At 38.5% G+C, this 24,534-nt stretch overlaps 1 protein-coding gene across 2 annotated transcripts in view; it reads right to left on the bottom strand.

Annotated features, from left to right (window-relative positions):
* The window catches only part of LOC100743182 (plexin-A4), a 433,200-nt gene that overhangs the window by 350,147 nt on the left and 58,519 nt on the right, over positions 1-24,534 (bottom strand). Inside the window, exon 1 of one of the 2 annotated variants that reach the window (XM_003487961.4) lies at positions 16,007-16,293. The exons of the other annotated variant lie outside the window; for it this stretch is intronic. The gene's annotated coding sequence lies outside the window, so the exon portion shown is untranslated. Of the gene's footprint in view, positions 1-16,006; positions 16,294-24,534 lie in introns of those variants that run through there. 2 annotated transcript variants of the gene reach the window in all.

Genomic DNA, 24,534 nt, shown 5'->3' on the forward strand with positions numbered 1-24,534 from the left:
TTATTCGCAATTTTTTCATTTCTGCAAACCACGTCGTCACAAAGTAAAAAACCAAAAATGTAATAACGGCATCAATATAATAATGTGACGCAACGGGTGCGTCGATAGCGCCTACGCTTTATATGTGTAAAGTCCTGGCACGTTAATTGAAAGAAAGAAACTAAAGAAGACGATGAATGAAAAGTAGAGAGAAAAGTAGAAGGAAACGGTAGTATCCCGTTGGAAATTGGAATGTGTGTCGTCAGACATTTCTATTCACTTCCTGCGTCCCAGTGCCCTTATGCTGCGTTCACAACGACTTCCGCTTGTTCGTCCCAGCGTGACGAGACACAACGACGCGCGATTCTTTCCCTAAAACGACTCCAATCAGTGTACTAAACCTGTGTAACGCTTGTACCAAACGGCAGGATGAACAATGCGAATGGCTAGCGGATAATCGTTACACCGCGGCGATCGTAATTAAATCGGATTCCGCGTATCCAGGCACGAGATATTATCTCTCGAGGTTTAATTGAGTGGGAATCGATTAACGGACGTCTTCGATACGACCAGAGAGAAACTTCACGCGTTGCGCTATTGGGTCACCAGGTATTCCGAACAAGTCGAACGCGTTCTGTTCGGGTAACCAGATATCTGGGTCTTGGATTTCCTGAAAATTCCACGCTATCTAGTAATAGTATACTGTCATCGTGACGTGTGATAGTCGACAACAAAGAAATCAAATTGCAGAATTTCTTCCACGCGTTTATGGATTCTTGGTTAAACGTCGTAATCTATATTTTTTTCAGGAAACCAGATTCTTCTTGAACCCGAAGATTTTATCTTATCTAACAGGAAAAGCAGATGCCAGTTTTTTGAGGCTATGTTAGTTACTGTATAGTTAAACTAACGTGATTGGCTGCTCGCAACGATGACGAAACCTATTCGTCGTATAATTATACGTAAAAAGAAACGTACGATTCTAGCAGAGTTTTTATCCCTGTCCAACGAGAAATGCACAAAAACAGTCCGAAAGAGTGTCAGAATTCTGGTGGCTAACGAAGCTCACGTATAAAGTAGAAAAAAAGTTGCGAGTAATAAGGACCAGCAAAAAGTTCTTCACTCTTTCGCTGCTATTGGTATCATTGAAAGTTTCTTTGCTATACTGTTTGCGCCTCTGGGATTTTAACGCTTTTAGAATAAAAATTTCGAGTCGAATAAAAATCCCGTGTTAAAATGACTTTTATATATACCACACTTATATGACACTTTGGATTTCCATCGTATTTTCATTAATATTACGCTTTGTTCCGATGTTTCGCGAATATTCCAGTTTATTTCTTTAGACCACTCCTGAAGATATATTATCTACAGACACGTGTAAATCGATCGAAAATATCGGCCTGTAATCGGTCATCGTCTGTTATTTGATATCGCCGACACGAAAGAGATAATCGCCAATCTTTCGTTATTTATCGCGAATTTGAAAAAGAACATACAAAACGCTGACTAAACGTGAGGCACGTTTCGTGTACAAGAACTTGCGCATACTAATTCCACGGTATTAACGTTGCCGATCTGTTCAACGGCGGGAAAACAACGTACGTAACGTTCAAACGCAAGAAAAACAGACACGTTGCACGAACGAACGTATCGATCGGTTAAAGATCTAATGCCAGCTTTCAGTAATCAGTGAGATTAATATGGTGATGACATCGAGGGAGCAACAATTACATCGAGTTTCTGCCCACAGTTCATTCTAATTGTCCGTTCGCTGACTATAGAAAAGGAGAGAAGGAGAGAGAGAGGGAGAGGGAGAGAGAGAGAGAGGGAGATTTCACAAATAACTCTGCGCAGCCTCTGCTCGTCCTCGCTTCGAAATACATATTTTGTTACGTATGGTAAACCGGTGGAAGCGTAACGTGAGCATCAAGGCAATCTGCACGATCTCGTTCCTGTTTTCTAACCCTTTCGCTTAAGCAGATTATGGAGAAAATATATTAACACTGGCTGCATGTTTGACAGCTTTGGAATATTTTTTCAATCTTTAAAATTAGGGTATGTTAGATAAATATACCTGAACCGTGAAAAGGTTTATAAAACGCTTTATAAAAATGGTCGAAGATATAATTTTCTCGAATGATAGGTAACGAAGAGCTGACACCTTTTTTAACGAATGGACAATATGTATGTGGAAATACCTACTCTATTAGAGTACTACGATACACAAAAGGTATGTACTGTACATTTATACAAATGTACGTAATACACAGACATACGAACATGGAATAACGTGTTTGTTATAATATCGTTGATACTGGTACAACCAGGTTACATTTCTCTAGTTATGTTCGTAAAAAGTACATCTCTTATATTTATTCTATTCCTGTCATTCTATTCCTGTACATTCTGTACGTTCTTGCAATTTAAACAAACATTCGCGGTCTGATAATTGCTCCTCGACTTAACCAACGCTGTTGCTGGTAAAACGACCGCGATCATCCTTTGTAAAAGCGGGAAAAAAAAAGAAAAACAATGGTCAGAAACTATTCGATCGACTGAAATTCCTCGTGAGATGGTATCAACGATCGTGCGAAGAATTTTTCTGGCTATATAACCAGCGAAGAGATAGTCGTAAGGGGAAAGGAAACATTTTCACGTCGTTTCTTTGGACAGAAATTAAATCCCGAGGAACAATGCTGCGCGTGCAGTTGCGCGGCAGCCGCGCGGAAAATTATTTTTTGCAGACGTCCCTCGGATTATTTTCTTCGAAGCAGAAGCACACGCTCAAAGGCACACCACCAGGGTAGGATGGAAAGAGAGAAATAAAATGAAAGTCGCGAGAACGGCTCAGAAATATAGAGAACGTTTCTTTTCGTGTGTTACAAGGGCCCTGCAGAGGCTGGAAAAAAGAAGCGAAAAATATATTTTTGCCCTTTTATCGTGGCAGCCGAGCGTAACCCGTTTTCGTTCCAAAATAATTGTAATTCATTTTACTCTCTCTCGCCCGCTGAGAGCTTTCGTTCCCTTTCGTTTTCTCTGTCCCTCTCAAAGGATCCTAAACTCGGGGAAAAAAGACAAAGCACGAAAGAGAAAATATCACGGCACGAGGAAACGGAAAAATCCTAGCGGAGTATGGTGGTTCGGAACGAAATTACAACAGCCAAGACAAGAGAGAATCATTCTCTTTCCCTCGCTCTTCTGTTCTCCGAAATCGGTCAGATCGGAGAAAATAAGAAAAACTTAGAAGACAGAATTAGTTGAAAATAAATCTTCAATCGTATGTAGTTTCCTTAAAACGACATATATTTCCTTGTTAATTACAATATTTCGTTTCTTCGACGAGATAGCGACCGATCTTACGTATCGACAAAGAGTAGGCCAAAAATATTCAATCGTAATTCGAATATTCGCGTAATCGCATGATTTTTCTAAAAATTTCTCGAGCAGAATTAAATCTACATCAACAACTCGAAAGAATTCCTTATTCGTAATTCCTATCGTCGAAACCGACGACAAATTTCTGGGAAAAGATATACTCGCGAAGATGTCCGATAGTTGGAACAAAGTCATTGAAAGAAGCAATGAACGTATAATTTAATAAAATACTAAATTTGTGTTCAAGCAACCTTTACAACCGCGCGATGTAAGATATTAAATATAATCGAATTTGATAGAATTTTCCAAAAAAAAAAATGTATCGAAAAATGTTCTAATTCTTATAGCCGGCAAAATGCAAAAGACAACCTGTCGACGATTTCGCCAACAACCTAATACCTCACAACGCAAAATATTAAATCAAGTTGGATTTATTAGAATTTCCCCAAAAATGTGCAATAAGAAAACTTCCAAATTGGCTAATTCTTATGGTCAGCAACGTAAAAAAGGAAACCCAGCGACGATTTCCACTGTTAATCAATCCACGGCGCGTGGTATCACTTGCGGCATACTTTGACGCTGGGGATTGACTTTGGGAAGCATGGTTTTCCATTGGCGACACCGGGCGTGCTTCGTCCCTTAGTCTGACAAGTTTACCCGGGCGATAAAACGGCCTGGCCGTGGCTACACCGAGCAAATTGCAGGACGGAATGTCGTCCTCCTCTGCCGTGGAAATTCTGTCGTGCAATGGCTCCCGTATCCTCCATCCATCCACGTGGATCCTCGAATAAAGGAGTCGACCAGCTGTAAAACGGCGAACCGTTATTACGAGGGGACTCGCCGCTATACGAGTCGTCATTCTGGCCAGCGTTATGCTCTGTAACTCACTCTCAGCGACCTGCCTTTCCTTCCCTTTTCACCTATTTTTCCTCTCGTCTGTTTCTCCTTTTGCTTTTTCCACCCTTCCCATTTTCTTTTTCGTTCCGTTTCTTCCGATAGCGGGATGAAAGGGGAAAGGCAGAGACGGAGTAATTGCCGCCGAAAGATCAAACGTCGAAGAATCATTACACCTTGCGACGGAATAATGGCTTTCCGTGATCGATCTAGTTGTTGGTTTTTCCCTTTTTCTTTTTTTTTTTCCCTCATTTTTGCTGGAGAAATTCGTGCGAGATTACGAGCTCCGTGAATGGAGTAGAAGGTAGTCGAATTTTTATGATCTGTTGGTATTTGTATTGATTATTTAGGATGCATATTTGTAAAGATTCTTTAATCGTCGACGGCTTACACAATTTTTCTTAACCCTTTTAGAATAGATTTCTCTTCTAAACACTTTGACTGCCACATTGGTCATATATAACCAACCACGATTTCTCCTGTGACGCCACGGTGGTCATAGGTGACCGGAGCGCCTTGAACTTCTTACAATTGTAAAAATTGAATGAAAATTGACAGTAAGGGTATTTTGTATATAACCGATAAATAGAAGATACTTTAAAATAAAAAGTGCCCCATTGAACGATTAAACATTTTTATTAGAACATCAATAAAAAAAAATGAGAACAAATATTGCATCTAACGGTACACTGTGTTTGCAATATCTTTGAGGGGTAATCTAGGAATATTATTATAAACACACCTTAGAAAATAATCGTGAATGCTGCTTTATAATTATATAATTGAAGTTATAAATGTGAACATACCTTACTATCATATATAGAATGAGCAAATACTGTTTACTAATATCTTCTACATGTTCCAACCATATATTCTGCACGTTTTGCTTACGAGGAAATAACGAATGCGAATGGTTTGTTGAAATAAACGAAGCCCTGTTATAATATATCGTTATCAATTGTTACCAAGGCGCCACGGTGATCACCCGTAACCACCAATAAGATAAACAGTCCATTGGGGAAGAATGTTGTCTTACGTCATCGATTTATTATTATTTTGCGATTATATGCTTCGAATAATAAAAATACTCTCGTGGCATCCTGAGCGAAACATATGATTTCGGCGTGGCAGTCAAAGTGTTAACACTTCACAGACCGATAGCCGATTAATCGGCTTTTTGTCGCCGACGCTTACCGACCGATAGGCTATTAATCGGCTTTTTGTCGCCAACAATCTTTCTCATTATTTGAGCAGTAATTTGTTACTTAGTACTAAGGTACCTTGCTCAGTTGCGTCAATTATGTTGCTTTGTAAGTTCCTACAGTTTTATACCAGTTTGAAAAACTTACCGTTCGCGATGAACGAAAAGAATAGTATTGGAGAGCCTAAACCGAAACACAGCCGGCGCCAGGGAGAATCCGCGCCTGAGCTGCCGGTCGGACGTGCGTATGCTGTTGAACCGCTAGCGGTCGGTAAAGTGTTAACCGTTTGAGTCGCTGAGGTCTTTGAAAAAAGGGTTGAAAAATCTCGAACATCGTGATAGCGTTCGTCATATTTGTTATTTTTATGACATACATCTATATTACTATACATGCGTACTATTAGTTTATAAATATTTCAAGTTTTATTCAATAAACATTAATGAGAAGATAAGAATGAAATACACAATACAGTTACTTGTCCGTAGCGTTCAAATGTACTGAGTCTTTTCGACACAAAATCCAAACAGCGCGATCACGCTGCTTGCCACTCAAACGGTTAACTTCGGAAAGAGATTATTCCTGTGAATCGTTAGCACCGGAATGACGCACCTTTTTCAGGATTAATACATTCGAACGTATATATGTTCGTCACTGGTGTGCATAACGGTACGCTATTGAGAATATTACGCAATTACGCTGGTCGATCCGTACGGTAATGCATCGCATTTGTAGTCGATCTTTTTGTTCGATCTCTTCGGTTGATCCGTACCGACGATCAGAAGACAGTAAAGCGAAAAGCGAACGTAAATAGTTGCAAGTGTTTGTCGAGACCTCGAGACCAGAGTATACGACGTAAAGGTATACGAGAGCAACGCTATTTATGTGCAGATGCAGATGAGCGATGCAAAGTTATTAAGAATTTGCATTTTTTAATATGTGATATCTGATACTTGTATTTTAATTAGTGGAATTATGTGCGTTGCGTCATTAAGCTTGACGTAGATAACGACGATAAAACATTAGTATCAAGATTTTAGCTTTTAATTAGAAAGTAGAAATTGCATGTTATTGTTGTTATTTCGTATAATTATAAAATTACCTTTTATCTTCTGTATTTAGTTTTACGAAATTACAAACAAATATAATTACTCGGAATTATATTTTTAATTAAATATTGAACGATCGTTACGATTATATAAGCGCGATTGATGATTCTGTAAATGTACATTTTCAATAATGAAATCCGCCCGTGTGTTCTATATTATTGAAAATACAAAACTGCCGAAATTACATTTCTCGAAAGTTAAAAATATAATACACTGCATCATAGGTCAATATATTAATTAATTAATAAATTAATATATCCTATAAATCTTTTAATCTTAACACAACACGTTCACAGAATACTAATAATTCACTAGTACCAAGCTCTGTTTGAATATTTAACAGAATTTGAATTTTCCATAAATTAATATCGATAATAAAAGCATGGTATAGAATATGCCAATGGTATCGACTTTTCATATTGCATTGACGATGACCGATTGACACACTATCAAAAATATCATATTTCAACCGTATACTACTTCAACGAAGCTCGAGCTTTTTACTTCTCTCAAATATCTTAGGTTTCCGTTGCAGTAATTGCGATATATATATAGTTTCCCGCTTCTTTGATTTTACGACTTATATGATACATAAAATTATAAATAACATTTGTCTATGATCTACGTTACATCGTACTTCAAAGGCGTTGCTCCATCAAAAACGAAAATTCTGACTTCTCACACGATCTTCGTATTACAACAAATCCAAAGCATTTCTTCCAATAATTATTAATAATCTTTCCTATTAGAATTCGCTCGTGTCTCTTAATTTCCCTTAGAAAATTATTTTTATTAAATAAACTATTATTATTAAATAATAAAAAAAGAAAAATATCGAGATAAAAAATAGCCACAACATGGCAAGATCACTCGACTTGACGAACAGACGCTTCGAGGTCTCCCTCTTCCAACTTTATGCGCGTGTTATCCGATCAAAATTTTCATTGTAAGTTGCATCGAAACGGGAGGAAAACACGGGGCGCTGTGTTTCGCACGAAAGTGGAACTCCGAAGGCGAAGTTGGGTGCAAGCATCGGCGGAGAAGGTGGAGAACAAAACGTCATGAACTACGATCGTTTGGAGCAGGTCTCGTCCCGATGAATCGTGCCGGCGTTGAAAGCCAATGGGGCCCCGAAACGAGTTCCAAGAAGAAAGACAAAGAGCCTCGTAATGACAGGAAAGAGATCCAACGCAGATGGCAGGGGCGACCGGAGGGATGGTGCAAAGACGTTCGCCCTCGGCGAAAGCTAATTTGACTTCGCACTTCTATTCGACGTGTTCCTGGCAAGCTGCACGCCTCGATTACAAAGAAGACAAAGGGGGGAAACGTGTCTCTGTGTGACCGGTGAAAACGATCCTCGAAAAAGTTTGTGGAACTCGAGCCGGTGAGACCCAGACCAACAACTACGCACCGCTTAGCTTCTATCCGCGAGATTTTTCCAGATACTAGAACTCAGCAACGAAGAACAGCGAAGAAGGTGAACGACGAAACGAAAGATCGTTTTAATCTTAACCCTTAGAAGCACAAATTGGATTTCAGTAATTTGACTAGTCCGAATTGTGCACTGCAGAGAACAAAAGGCCCAACTATCGAAGAATTTAGAGAAAGAATTTCGATAAATACTATTTATTTGTCGCGTATGACGTAGTATTCTGCGTTGTATTATATTATTAGGTCGTCTGAAAAGTTTCTTTCGTTTCATAAGGTGATAATAGATGGACAACAATTTCTGTTTTATATTATTTTACTGAATTAGGTATGATCCATTTCGTTTTATTTCTATTATTATATTCGTGCATAATAGCTAACATAAAATAATAATAAATAAAATATAATAAAAGCTAATATAAAACAAAAAACATTGTGCGTCTATTATTTCTTTATAAAACGAAAGAAACTTTTCGGACAACCTAATACATCAGATGAATGCATCGTAGTGTATACATATTATATATGTATATTTATTAATTTTAAAAAAATTTCATATCGAGAGATTTATATTACTTTCCTTCTTTATATTTATTTAAAATTCAGCTTAATCGTGTTTGATGTTCGCTTATTGTCCTTTGAGATTTAATATTTACAATCCGTGAATATATATTTTTCATTTCCAACTTATTAATATTGTAAGTATTGATTCCAAATTACAAAATTATCGAGCTTCAACCACTTGTGGCATGTGCCCTTTGGTCGAAGATTAATGGCTTTTGGCACTCCATTTTCAACCTGAGAGAAAAAAGAACTCGAGCGACGCTACTAATTGCCGGGAAATATAGGGACAACCAATGATCTTGAAATATTATTAATTCGTTGTTCGCGCTTCGTCACGGCGGTTAAATAGCGGAGAAGTTAATGAATGGAGTTAAGGATGCCTCATTATCCGGCTCGGTGAAAAGATGAATTATTCATCGTGTCATAGGCGCGGCTGAGGAACCGTAAAAAAGGTTGGAAACAACTCTGCCAAGTATCGAAGATTTTCTCTCGCAGTCTTTCGTTGACTACGGACGACGACGGTTTCGTAAGCATTAGGTTAATAACTAAAAAAAACTGACCTAAAAAAATAACTAATAAAAAGCAAAAACGTCGCGACGTATATGAAAAAAAAAGAAACACTCACATTGGTTTTAGAGGTTCGAACAGTACACGATTCGACTCGAAACTTTCTCGAATTTGTAATAAACGTTTCACGAGAGAAACAACGCGATATTGTCACCATTGTGAATATTCATCGAGAGGAAACGAACGCGATGAGGACTCAGTGACTAAGCGGAAGAACTCGTGCTGTTATTATTTCGAGGACAAATAGGTCAGGATGAAAACGCTAATTATCGAAGCACGTTAATTGTTAGACAACGTTGCATTAGACCAATGATGGAAACATAGAATTTCTAAAGCTTATTGATTCCAAAATAAAAGAAAAAATATACCACCATGCAATTTCACCCGTAAACGCGATTTTCTTCCATCATAGAGCTTTTAAGAATTAATAAAAGAAAACATGCACAACAGTACACATAGAAGCAATGAATCGTAACCTTTGCGGCATCTTGATTTTATTAATAAAAATTACTCGCTGTAGAAAACATAGAATTTCTAAAGCTTATTGATTCCAAAATAAAGAAAAAATATACTAGGGTGCAATTTCACCCGTAAACGCGATTTTCTTCGGTTATAGAGCTTTTAAGAATTAATAAAAGAAAACATGCACAACAGTACACATAGAAGCAATGAATCGTAATCGTTGCAGCATCTTGATTTTATTAATAAAAATTACTCGCTGTAGAAAACATAGAATTTCTAAAGCTTATTGATTCCAAAATAAAAGAAAAAATATACCACCGTGCAATTTCTCCCGTAAACGCGATTTTCTTCCATCATAGAGCTTTTAAGAATTAATAAAAGAAAACATGCACAACAGTACACATAGAAGCAATGAATCGTAACCTTTGCGGCATCTTGATTTTATTAATAAAAATTACTCGCTGTAGAAAACATAGAATTTCTAAAGCTTATTGATTCCAAAATAAAAGAAAAAATATACCACCGTGCAATTTCACCCGTAAACGCGATTTTCTTCGACCATAGAGCTTTTAAGAATTAATAAAAGAAAACATGCACAACAGTACACATAAAAGCAATGAATCGTAATCGTTGCGGCATCTTGATTTGATTAATAAAAATTATTCGCTGTAACATTTATATATGCCAGCATATTCCTCCGTAATTACAATACATAATACGCATTATTTCTTGAATAGATTCTGGAACAGACAATTGCCGGCGATTTGTAAAAGACATTTCTGTAATAGACATTCCACGGATTCCTGGCCAAATTCATTCCACCGCGTCACCTGACAAATATTTGTCTAACTACCACACGCTTCAGGGTCCATTCTAGTTGCTTTGTGTCCCAGATAAAACCCAGTCGCGGAACTCCGTTTCTTTCCTCCCGTGTCGAATAGAGACCATTGCGAAACCAGTCTGTGTCGAACGCGAAGGAAAGCGAACGTCGCGTTAAGTCATCCACTGCGGGGGACTTGGACGTAACTGAAAGTTTGTCGTGATTTCGCGTTTGTCGTCATCAGCCTACTATTATTAGAGAAGAGTCGCGCGTCAACCTGTCGCGTGAAACATCGAAAAATAGCCGCGTATTGTCCGCTTCACGTTCCCGTCCTTTTGGAATGCCGTCCTCGTCCAATAGGCAAACGTGCGTATCATTGGAAATATGAAGCGATACCCAGTGACACGAACCTATAAATTTATCGCTATTTCTTTGTTACTGGGTTGTAACATACATAACGTTTGTATACGAGACTTACAGGAGCCAGACAGATAAACTTTTTGTTCAACTGAATAAAATTTCATTACACGACTACACGATCAATATTCGACGAATGTATCAGTATTACATAAATGATAGTAAATTCTACGATTAATTATCTATATAAAAATACCTGAAATTGAAATATCTCCACCTCGGTTTTATTCCAAGAAACGAAGACTCGTAATATTCTAAGAAAATCTTCCTGCATAATTCAAACGATAAATTAAAATACAATAAAATTCCTTGAAACGAAGAAATGTTACAACACCAGAAAAACACGATTATATAAAAAAACAACCGGGGTTTGAAATAATTGCATCGACGCGATACATACAACAGCGACGATAAATTGATTAAAATTGAAGACTGTGATGCGATTAACCCCAATTTCTTCTTTTTCTTTTCTTTTTTTAAATTTTCATTATATATATTAACCATCATATTAGATAATTTCGATAGAAGCTAGCGGACGGCCGGCAATTAAAGACTAAAAATAATTAAATCCTAGGTAGATGGTTAATTGCCGAAACTCGATGGAGAAATACAGCCGGGTAGAAAAAAGAAACGATAGTAATTTATTGCATGGTACAGGTTTGCGAACGGTTGAAATAACGGCGGTCAGTTTATTCGATTTCCTCGCGTCCAGTCGGCTGGTTCAACTAAAATAGTGGAACAATTAACGCAACTATTAAAATCCCTAGCGGCTATTAAGGGCACACTCCATTAAAAATGGATTAACGTTTTGTATTCAAATTACTGTAAATTATGCGGAATAGAGAGCACGGCTTATCGGAAAACCGATTGCAATGAGGAAACGGGCAAATAAATAGCATCGATGTTCACTGTCTTCTTCCACGTTGCTGCTGGTGATCGAGACGATCCTAACGCATTCCGTATTTATCACTTTAAGGCAGATTGTTCCTGCCGATTGCAAAGTAGCCTTGTCGCGTGACTCGAATTAATTCGATTGCTCTTTCTAATTGTGTATAAACGATCTTTTAGCGAAGAAATAGGAACTACCTAAGCTCGAAGAATTTTGAAATAAAACTACGGATTTTTATGCGTTTGTAGAAAATTTGAAAGTACAAAATTCCACCGAATGCACGTAATATGACAAAAATATATAAATAGCGAAAATACAAAGCTTTCTACAATAGCTGATAGGTAAAACTATTTCCAAGCGAGATTGCAATTTGTTAATTATATTCTGAAGGATATGAATTAGCATAAAGATCCACAGTCTAATTATAATACTGCGTTTCCTGGATTTTATTTTCTCAATCTCGCTTTCGCTTCGATCGAGAAACGACTTTTAACGTTTCAAAAAAATCTTCAGCATAAAATCGAAAGGGGAAATTACATGTGTCGTTTTACGATTATATTTCCTCTTATTAAGTTTCCTTTGGATTTTGAGAAATTTAAGGAACCATAGAAATACGTGTGTCGGTCAAAAATGACAAACAACATTCGCAACAAAAATCAAGTCAGCAGTCACGCACACCAGTGCACATGGTTATACACATGCAACGGGCCATGCAAACGCAGCCTGTGGAAGAAATGAACTGGGACCTTGCACGAATGACTAGTCACTGAATCATTCGCGCAATAATCATCCACGCGGCAGTTTACGCGAAATTCATTCGACTGCGTACATCGTGTTCGTCTTCGTTCTACATACACCTACCGTTCCTTAGTATCAGCATACTTTATTCAACATTAATCACAGCGATGAAATAACGATGAATCGATCATTCATATTTTCTACCTTTTTCTACAAGGCTAAAAACCTAATATTATACGATCTAATATTACAGACAATATTTGATTATTACAGAGAAGAAAACCATGGCGTTTCAATTTATCCGTAACGTTCCAATTAAAAATATATCTCGTGAAGAATAAACAAGTGTCTAGATACTTTTAAACGATAGCGTAGTTACATGTGAAAACGTTTAACATGAAAACGTCAAAGAACAAAGAACGGTATTTACGTTTTTAAATTAATCCGTGTCACGATTTCATCTCTCTTTGTTTGAAGAAAATCGGCGACGATGCTGGAAAGAATAGAAATTCGTTGTAACTTTACGTCGTGACAATGAATCCGATAGCTTTCACGACAAAGTTTCGATTATCGAGGCAAACAGACTGATATTTCTCCATTTACAAACGCTGCAGGCGCTGGTCGACATCATATCGTTCAACGTTCTGTATTGTTGGCGATCGCTTACTCGTCACTTGTAATTGAAAATTTATATACACCTACACGTACGCAGTATCGGCGGACACGGTTACTAGGGACACGCGTTATGCCACGATTGTGCCTGGAAATTGATTAGCCCATTCATACTTTCGGCTCACCCTGCCAACCATTCATAGTTGCTACGTGCCTCTTCGCTTAGTACCAACCGCTACGATGAATTTTCCCTCGACATGTACCGCGTACACTACGAACTATAAGTTTTCGGTTGCTAAGTATTAAGTTCGTGTAAAAAGAATATTGTACGAGGTTAATGGCGAATTAATGGGGAAAATTTGAAGTGTAAAAGGAAACTTCTAATGAAAGAAAAATAACTAATGAAGTGTATTATGCGTGTGGTTTTATTGAAAAGATTAAGCGATGGTATATATCGAAAATGTATGATCAACGACGCAAATAATACTGTACTTTGCTCCAGCTGACTCATGCAGTTTATTTTAAGAAACATTTTATCACCTGACGTATTAGCAACGATTCAGTCAACAGTTATTCATGAGTCTCTCAACTACCAATGGCAATGTGTCAAATATAACAAAGCGACAATTCTTTTGTTGCTTAGAGGCACATCGAGAAACATTTTTTCCTACGTTCGACCTTGTAACCAAGAAAAATTTTGCCCGATATAACTACGATACGGTATCGTAAGGCAGATAACGACACGACGTATGCCAATGACGAATCGTATTTAGATATCTTTGAGAACAGTTTCGGAAAGATGAAATTGAAAATGAAATTTTTCTATCAAGATCTTTGGATTCAAATTCATCGTTTCGTATTCAGATTCAGACATTCAAATTCGTATTTCCATATTTAGGTTCAGATGTTTAAATTTAAATTCAAATTCAAACTTCCGTAACGAAAATTCAGTTCTCTATAATCAAATTTGAAGTTTCAAACGTGACATCACATTTTTAATATCTGGTCCAAATTTAAAGTTGAATTTTCACGCGCAAACTCGAATCTTCAACTTTACGTACAAATTTAATAATCGAGATTCGAACTTGCAAATCTAAATTCAAACTTCCAACTAAAATTCCCGTATTTTACATTATTAACCGCTGTTTCGCGTGACCAAGGCTATCTTCTTACACGCACTTCTTAAAGGTTGCGAGTACTTTAATTCGACGATGTGGAACAAACCAGCCAATGTTAACCCGGTGACACCGTTTTTGAATTAGTCCTATATCAATTCCGATATTTATGGGATTATATCACGGCTATTATCTCCAGTTAATCTCCTCTCTTTCGGTATCATGAGATCTGTTAGTTTTCAATTTGCACGCGCCTGAAATACACCGGCGTAAGTATGATAGATGCGTGGAGGTAACTACGAATATTTATGCTAATTTCTTAAGCTCCTTGATAGACGGGTTCACGAGGGAACACGGATAAACCGTCTGAAACCGTGACAGAAGAGAAACAGCGAACACATCGATCGTTGTCCGCGGATTATCGTCGTAATTCTCGCGTACAAACGATTCCGTCTCGTAGTTTCACCCGCAATCACAAACTCGAAAACTGTTCTTTCATAACACCGAATATTCAATTTATATCTGCGCTAATTATGAGTTTACTTTTCCAAACGCGAGTATTATTATCATTATGCTGAATTTTTTTATCGATCATATTAAAAACCTTCTGTATATTTTTTTAACACAATTTTTGCTTCTAATTAGAAGACACTTCGTTATAAGTGAACTTATAACAATTTTCTAGAAGCACCTATCTAACTGAAAAATAAACCCATAAGCGTTTCATTGAAAAGTAACGAAATAAGAAAATTTCAGAATAAATGAAAAAACTGTTCATTAATAATACGTACTAGTAATCTTTTACAAATTGGTTAATATGCAAGTGTTAAAAACGTTTCGAGTAATGTAATTAGCATTCGGTATAATTCATGAATAAGACATAATTAATATTATCATAAGAGATAACGAAATTCGTAGAACGTAGCTAGACATACACTTATCATTTTCTCAGAATTATCTCTCACAGAATTCTGGATCAAGTAAAAAATAAATTAAATCAGAAACTTACGTCGTACACTTGCTAGAAACTAAAAAATGACGAACGAAAAATGTCATCAGATATTTCACCAAAGTTTAAGATGTAATAATAAATAATTATGTTTCGTAATTACTCAAAGTAAATAATCTCTGCAGTCGACTTTTGAAATTAAAAAAAAAAAGTTATACACCTTTAAATCTAAAGATACAATGAAAGTCACTCACACTTGAAGAAATACAATAGCACGGAATTATGGATAGTGTCGCGCACGGTGATAATTTTCGATTAGCCGCGCGAAATCAAAGGGCGAAAATTTCAAGGCGTGGTGAACGAACGAGAAACACACTCGTGTACAATGATAAACGCTCAAACATTCCTGCCAAGGCAAACGGAAGCGCCACATCGCGACAAGGATAAACGCGCAATAAGAAGGTCACGTGAGCCCTCGGCCATTCAAAAACCGAACGAAATAAAAATCAACCTTTCAATGATTATCGGCGATATTACTGCGATTCATCGCAGCAACTTTCCAACGTTTCTCCCCTCGCAAGCTATAAAATAACTCACGCGTGCAATCGAAAGTATGTAATTTCGTATAGCACCGTTTTTAAATCGTTGAGGGTAACGTATCGTTGCATGGCTCGTTTACGCCACCCGACGTTATAAAGAACGAGCCTATCAGACGCTCGAATAATCAGCACGAACGAAAACGAACCACCACAAGAAAGAAGATTTCAACGAGAAATCCTAGCAAATATACAAAGAATAGGGAATTACGTATATTCGCGAAGTATACAAAAAAAGCTCACCCTCCCACTCAGTTTTTATCCCCAACGAAATTGAGGTTATGTTTTACCTGTCACGCGTTCTTGTTCTCCTCGGTGGGTTTCGTCTTACTCCGTGCAACCTCGACGGCCTTTTCGGCGACACACTTAAACATTATCTTTTCCACCACTACCCGGTTTGTATCTCTCCGTTGGTCGACGCACTAGCACTAGTTTGACACACTGATTCCCTAAGTCACAAAATCGTATCGAACAGCTCTCCACTCATGTGATCACAGAAGGGCACACGCGCACGCGTCCTCCCTCATGGAGCGACGATCATTCGGCGAACTGACCCAGACTGTGATTCAGCGCGCTGGAGAGAGTCGTTCGGTCGTTCCCCGGCAGCGTAAAAGCGCGAACTCGAACGGAGAAGGACGAACGAAGTCGAACCATCACGGACGTGCACGAACGCGTCCGATCAAGCATGCGCCGCCGGCCTAATGCTTATCCGACACCACGCTGCTTTCGTGGTCGAGGGGTGTCGCGTGACCACGAAGTCGCGAAACACTATACTGTCTGGCACGAAGGCTATTGCTGTTATCTTTTTTCTTTCGTTCTTGATCGTGAGATTTACCATAGGCCATAAGCTGTAGAGCACTGAAAAAACGAGAGCGCGAATTGTCGTCTCCCTTCACTCTCGATCTTTCACGGAACTCTGATTCTTTTTTCTATCGTGAATAGCAATGAACCTGATAGAAGCGAAAAACTCGGTACTTATATGTATTGTATTCTGTTTACTCGATATACACCGTTGGTATTGATTAATCTATATAAAATTGCCTCCGAAATCTTTGGATTTAAGAAAACATTCTTATTTTTTGGGAAATGACGACATATTATCGTAGTCATAAATTTTCAGTTCGTCTTGTATTTATACTGTTTCTTATAATATTTCGACCAAGCAGTATTTGTAACAATATCCTTGAGAAGTTTCACGAAAACAATTCGAATTAAAAAACAAGCCGAGCAAAAGAAACTCATATATAAGCAAAAAAACAGCAATGTAAAAATATATTAGCATACTTTATCCTATTTCATCTTCTCCGCCCACCAAAGGTATACCTACATATGTCACGCAACATATTGTCCTTTTTTCACGTTTGGGCAACAAACGCAACTTAAAAAAAGTAAAGAAACTAAATATTTCCGTAACAATGCCGTGTAAGAGGACGGTAGCTACGTAGCGTAACGGAGTTTCACCGAAAGCGAGAACGTGTAACCTTACATACGTGTTCTTCCTAATAGACACACCGATGCCCGTTCTCACGTATTTTTCTGTCCCCAAGCCGAGAGAGAAAGCTCTCGCGACCAGATTCCGATGGAATGCATACCGTAGGCAGTAATCCGCCCGCGCTCACCTCGTTCACGAGTCTCGTTTCAACTCGCGACGAGGAGGATACGCGTAAACGCGCGTGCCAGAGAATCGCGAACCGATACATCCTGATCCAGCAAGCCTGATCGAACGCAACTGGCGTATACTATAAGTACATATGCCGGGTACACCCGGTTTATGCCCGTCGTTGTCGAGTTCGTCGTTCCAGGCCGCAAGAGCTGCTCTCCTTTGTAGATCGAGGTGTTACGCGATACGAATGTGTAACACGATACATCCTTCAACACGAAGAAGCGTATACTGGAGTGTACAGGCCCAGCCTGGACATCGAGGAACTTTGTCGAGTCGCTCGCGCGTGAAGCGAAGGAATATCGCTTTTCGTCGAGCTTTCCTTCCTCCGGTTGTCTCTCTTCTCCTCCTTCGTCTTTCGTCGATGTCAAGCTTTTACTGTTAACCTGTCACACTCGATTTGCTTTTGGAAAGATCCCTTCGATATGCAACACCACGACTCGATACTGCCTACTTTACATATCAGTACCATTAATTATAGATTATAGGAATACCGTCGAATTATCTCGGTAATTGACCGAGTAAAATTAATTGCGTTTATTGGCCACGCGAACGAACCATTCTAGAAAATTACGAGATGCATACACGGTCGGTTAGTAATTTTGTTTATCTTTCGCTGGTTATTTATGATACAAAAATTTGTAATTACTTTCTCTTAACTTTCTTATAGATTCAAAATTAGTAGGTCTCTAGATATCTTGAACCTTGCTTTACTTCCAATTTTTTATTCTTATTATTAAAATATGCCGCAAATGTCTCTATAATTTGATTCAAAGTGTCGAATATTCTACCTTGTTAGAAAGTTTTATAAAGATACAGATAAATAAAAATGATAACATTTTTTCATTTAAATTATTTAATAGGTAGTAATTCTTTCCTAAATTGCAACTTTGCAATTGATTATTCCTAAATACGTATACATATGCATTTTTATGCATGCTAAAACGAACTGGTACTGTTTTAAGATTTCAGAATCAATTGTAGTTCGTTCTAACATTACTCGCTGTATAATTATTATTATATACCGACGGAATTCCAACATCGATCAGAACGTCGCGGTATATGTATCCTGCAAGTTTCCCTTTCGTTTATCGGTCACGCATTTCCTTTTTAATGACACGCAAACTGATAGCGCAGACGCGATCGCGTCGCTGCCATACAGCGACGAACATATTCCAAGAGTACCATTATCGTAATATCCGTTTCGGTCGTCGCATCTGATAAGATAGGATAGGAGTGTATAACGCCGCCTACATCAACCGGATGAATGAAACCTGGACCACTCATCCTATCCCCCCTCTTTCTCTCTCTCTCTCTCTGTCTCTCTCTCTCTCTTTCCACGTTTCTCTCGCATTTGATTTATTTTTGGCACCGTAAAACTTTCATCCGATAATTTATCAAGGAAAACTATGGAAGTTCAAAGTACAATATTCGCATCGTGAAAGCACGCATTACTCAAAACAATTAGGGATTTATAACGAACCGAGACACGAGGCAAACATTAAGAAGTTTTGTAATGGAGTAATATATTACCAAGTTTCACATCGATACAGAAATTTCTAGACTATTTTCTAAAATAAATTCTCGAGCTTCATCGTTTTGACAAAGTATAACGATGGTTAACAGTATCGATACAGTCGACGATAATCGATAAAACGATAGCGAAGACTAATACCCAATTATCCTCGAATAATATTGTATTGTATTTTAACGAGTTGACAATGAGAAATATAATTTATTCTCCGTAAAACCGATGTCAAATCTTAGCACGATATCGCGCATTATTCGCAAGCGAAAGAAGAATCGAATAATTTCCGGAGAAGCGTGATTAGTTTTTTCGAAGGTCATACGAAGATCAAATACCGCGGCATAATTTTTACCACACACGCCAGTGGATACAGCTCGTTATTTCCCGTAAGAAACTACGGAGCTATTTGTATAGGAGAAGCATTAATTTTACCAATTAAAGCGACTGGAGCCCAAATGGCTCGATTAATGAAAACGACGGTAGAAACGCGAAGAAGCATTTCAAGTCAACTAAATAATAGCTTCTGCCTGATAAACAGATTTCACGTTACCTGAACGAGCTCGCCTGAATTCCAGTAACTTGATGAACCCAAACACGGTTTAACACATTCTTCTCTATACTTTCCTATATAAATTCGTTCGAATAAAGCAGACGCGGAAGAAAATCAAAATGTCAGAAAAATTCATTACACGCAACCATGTATATTTCCCATGATTAAATATTCCAATGTAACTTTCTCGTTCGAATTTCACATTCCACAAAACGTTCGCCTTTGCATCCTTTACCGTGGACAACTTGTCTAATTTACCTATCCCCCCGGTAATGAGACACTGTGCGAAATCCATTTGGAAATTGGAATGGAAGGTCGCGTGTAATTGCATAAGAGAGATGAAAAAGCTGGTCGAAGAATGAATCGGCAAGGCACCACGACCAAACGTGCAAAAATTCCACTCCCCCAGTCAACAGTGGCGCGCCAAAAAGGCTCGTTTAAAGTGTCCAAGGAGCTTTATGCACGTTTCCCGTGAGTTTACCTGTACAACGGATCAAAGAGAGCTGGCTGGAAGAGCGGAGGTTGCCCGGCGAAAGAGAAAGGAGCGTGAAAGAGAGAAAGATAGAGGAGAGAGAGAAATCGAGAGAGATGCAAGCGGCTACAGGATAGGTAAGAGAGATACGGTCGTTGGCCGGTTCAGGCAAGGCTGCTGGCAAGGAGAACCAGGGCTGTAGTTGCAAATAAAACAGACGGGTGCGTTCTCCATCGACACCGGTGTGTAATAACGGAGTAGCTTCGATAAAATATACGCGAGTACTTTCGTTGTTTTCCGAAGTAGCCGGGTGAACCGGTTCCAGAATAAAAAGGCTCGTTTGGTTACCGTTAAAAATCCTCTTACTCGAGAGCACCACAGAGAGCAACAAGAACGTGATAACAATAGGAACACGTTGCATTAGGTTTCGTTTAATTCTAGCATGTATTATTAAATGGTATTAGGACACTTAGTTCGCGAGTCACGCAGGAGATAAACTCAGCAACCTCGTCGTGTTTAATGAACGTGATTGGTGAACTGGTCGTTTGATTGGTCAAAAATTAAATCGTTCATGCATTTCCATGGTAAAAAAAAAAAAATTAAAACGAGTAATGATAGAAGGGGCAGATTGCATCAGGTTTCGCTTAATTCTTATACGTGTACCGCTAATCGTACGTATTAGAACAATTATTACTTTGTGAATCGCAAAGAAATTTTAAACTGACCAGTTCCATCAACGAAAAATTGAACAATCACGCACATTGCCATAAAAATGAATAAATCTTGATTCGTGATCTATGATTCGTTTACTGGAATACTTTAACAAATTATATTTTATTTAGTATTTTACGTTGCACATTTACTCCACGTAGAAACAGTTCAATAGGGTAGCAGAATTTCAATCTGATTTCTTCGAGGAATTTTCATTCTACAGAACACGTAGTAGTTACAAACTCTTAGCGTTCATTTCTCAATGATGCGATTATTGGAATAAAATAACGAGAAAATGAAAACAGTGGGAAGCATCCAATTTGTATGAAACGGCGTATTTTGTCCAGACACGTTAAGCGTTCTAATACGTACGCGACGTATAGTTAGGGGCGAGATAAAAAAGGTTTCGCATGGTGGTAATAACGTTGCATTTATTAAGAGACGGATCATAGAAGCGCGATGATAATACTCGTCGTTTAGCTATCTAAATTATCACCATGGGCAACGAATAAGATGAAACTCATGATCGAGGCAATTCGACGATATACACAGGTTCGAGAAGTTGGTTCGTAGATGAGGATACGAAATTAGAGCGCGTTCAGGTGAAAATAAGAAAGAAAAAATATAGTAGCGCGTATAACGATGATGCAAACTATTCCACGCTTTCACAACAAGCGCTCCTTAACATTAATCATAGCCGCCGTTCTTAACTAGATCGAATCGATTTATTATCGATGTCTCAAGGTATTCTTCGAGATCTATTCATTGCATGTAAGTTCAATGGTATTCGTAACTTTCCATTCTGCCAAATGATATAAATTTCGCATTTTGCCTCGAACGAAATAAGAACGGAAATTTCCATGGAGCGTCGTGTAATTATTTAACATGTTGATTGAGCTATAGCTTAACCAGAGAATTTTATAATCGAGAGATTAAAAAGCGATTTAAACAAATAAATTTCAGTTCAATCAGTCTTAACCTTTGCAAATATTCATTAATACGAGAAAATATCCAAACGCTCGTGGAGACGTTTTACGAGTACTATATTGTATATTCTATGTGTTATATGACACACTTTGAAATTTCATTAGCACTTTAATGAGTCTCGACTATCATAATTATATCGGTGAAGTTTGAAGCAAATTTAATAACATACATGGAAGCTGCAAGATATTTAGTGCGAGTATATATTCCACAGAGAGCATAGAGAAGATATTCAAACAGTCAATTATCCGCTATATTAATAAACCTTCACGTTCAGTTGGATTCTCTTTAAAACATTTATTCCATTCATGCTTTATACCAATGTTATACTAAATATACATTTGCAATGAGATTTATATAAATTTTCAGATTGACTTTAAATTTTATCTCCATCTTCAGTCTTACGTTTTATACGTATAGTTGAGGCAGCCGAGTCTCGTGACAGCGCTAATGACATTTCAAAATGTTTTATGTAACACGGCGAACATATACAAAAATCTATTCTATGATAAATGTTCAAACGTGTCGAAAGAAAAATAAAACGCTGGCATCGACTAAACGATCAAGGCTTCCAAACTTTCGAAACTTTTAAGACGTATCGAAATTTTAAAGACTCAAGACTGGAGATATTCTTAGGAAAACTTCGGATCGCTTCCAAGTTGACATTGAAACGCACGTCGCTAGCGATAAGTTGAGCCAGCTACCAGGCCAAGAATTCGAGCTCAGCAATTCCGTTTGGGATCTTCGCACCGTACACCTCGTGTCAAGGTGCAACGACACTATCCTTTTGTCCTTGAAGTTTCTTTGTACCGATACTCTCTCCAGTACTCTCGGATACTTGCGTACCAAGAATCGATCAAAAAATTCCGCGTTTCAGAGTTATATGGCGAAACGATATCGGGACGAAATTGTTCCTTACGCTGATGTTTAGCGTAGCGTCTCCCTTTTACGTAAGATCGAACTTATTATCGGAACTACAGAGGCTACAAAAAGTATTCGTACGCCGTTATGCTTATTTAAATATCTATGTAATACGCTAGAGAGGATATTAGGTTTAAGGATATTAAGTTTCGTATCAACCAATAGTACCTTTATGCGACTACGAAAACTTGCTCTTGCTATAACTCAACTTACGGAAGTACGTTGTTTTCTGACACTTTCGCGAGAACTGGACATCAATTGCCTATTTGTATAGCGAAAAGAAGAAATTAATAAAACGTGGAGTTGATCGGTTCGACTCTTAAGGGGCTTGCATATAACAAACTTGATTGTTCTGTACAAGGTGGAACGTTGAATCGTAAGATATTCGAAGTTCAGATATGTCCGGAATATCTTGCTATTACACAGGTTCGAAGCGATTCCAAGTATTAAGATTGTATCGCTAAGCGCGGTGGAAATAAAACGCGTCGCGTACAAAGTGGCACGATGTGGAGAGGAAAAACGAAGAGGGGGTTGAAACGACGTCGATGAGCAAGGAACGAAAGCCGAGTGGTGGGAGGAAAATAAATCGATAAACGCCTCCTATGCGCGCCCGCAGCACGGCGGCTCAATTAATGGAATAATAATGTAGACTAGGCGAGCCGGAGAGAAGGAGTTCCGTTACAAGATATCGGTTGGAATTTAGCAAACAACAATTATCTCCGTTCACTCGTCCGTAACTTTCTCGTTGTCGCGGCGTTGTCTCCTACCTCCGGTAACTAATTCTCATATCACAGATGGTACACCGGTTAAAACTTGGTCCGGAGGCCCGCTGCTACCGGACGAAGTTCATTCGGGCTTGACTTTCGACGATAGCACCAACAGCAACAGCAGAGAGGGGCATTCTGAAACTTAGACAAACGGTGACCGACCCAGAAGCGAACTAGTTGAGTCAACTGACCTAGAAACATCGAGAAACACAGGGGCCGTCGAAATAACTCGAACAGCGGTGGCTAGCCCAGGCTTCGCAGTCGCTCGTACCAGGGCTTTTGTCCATCAAGAGATGGAATTCAGTTAGCAAGATTGCTCCATGCTGACCGTTCGATTTCCTCTGCCGGAAATTGAGAAGAATTTCGAGCCGATAACGAGGTCGAGCGCGATGTTCTCCAGCTCGACCAGTTCTCCACCTACTCTCTCGCTACGAAGCACACGTACAGCCATCCTAAGAATTGATATCTTTCGTTCAAAGATTACCAAAGACACGGGTTCCTACTTATTAAGAAGGCATCGAGCTCGAAATCGCGCTCAATTATGCGGCCAGCTGTGAAACACGGTTTAGAGAAAAACGAATCATTGGATAATGAAAGAAGTTCGTGAAACGCGGAGAAGAAAAAGATAGAGAGAAAGAGAGAGGAAAAAAAGATAAAAGAAGCGCGGGGAGATTCCTCGGTTTGAAAAGATATCGTCTGGAAAGTTCAATAACTAATCCGATAATTTCGATCAACCACATGCCTATCTAACCTAACTCGAATCACGGTCAGGAGAAAGGAAAAAATAAAAACATGGCTATCCTCATGGTCATCGAACAACAACGAGCAACGATTAAAAAAAAAAACGAATTCATCCATGCATGACGAAAGATGCTAGAAAGTCAAGGGGCGCGCATCTGTTCGGTATTGGTCCGAGGCTAAATTAAAAATAATTACTGTACGCCGTTTCAACCAAGCGATAACAACTCGATTACGATCCCAGAAACGATGCCGGGATTCAACCGGCGGACCTTTGCATCACGAATTTCCATTATCGAAATCTTTAATCTGGATCCGTGCTCGCTCGCACTTTCTCGCCCTTTTACGTCCCTTCTCCCCCTGCCCGCCCTCTCGCTCTCTCTCTCTCTCTCTCTGTTTCTCTATCCAACGTGGTTGATTTCATCTTTACACCCTTCGAGCATTCCGCTCCTCCGATTTAACCCCTGATAAATTTGCCTTGTTATAA

The sequence above is a fragment of the Bombus impatiens genome, unplaced genomic scaffold (genome assembly GCF_000188095.3).
Source record: "Bombus impatiens unplaced genomic scaffold, BIMP_2.2 scf_0216, whole genome shotgun sequence".
Lineage (NCBI taxonomy): Eukaryota > Metazoa > Arthropoda > Insecta > Hymenoptera > Apidae > Bombus > Bombus impatiens.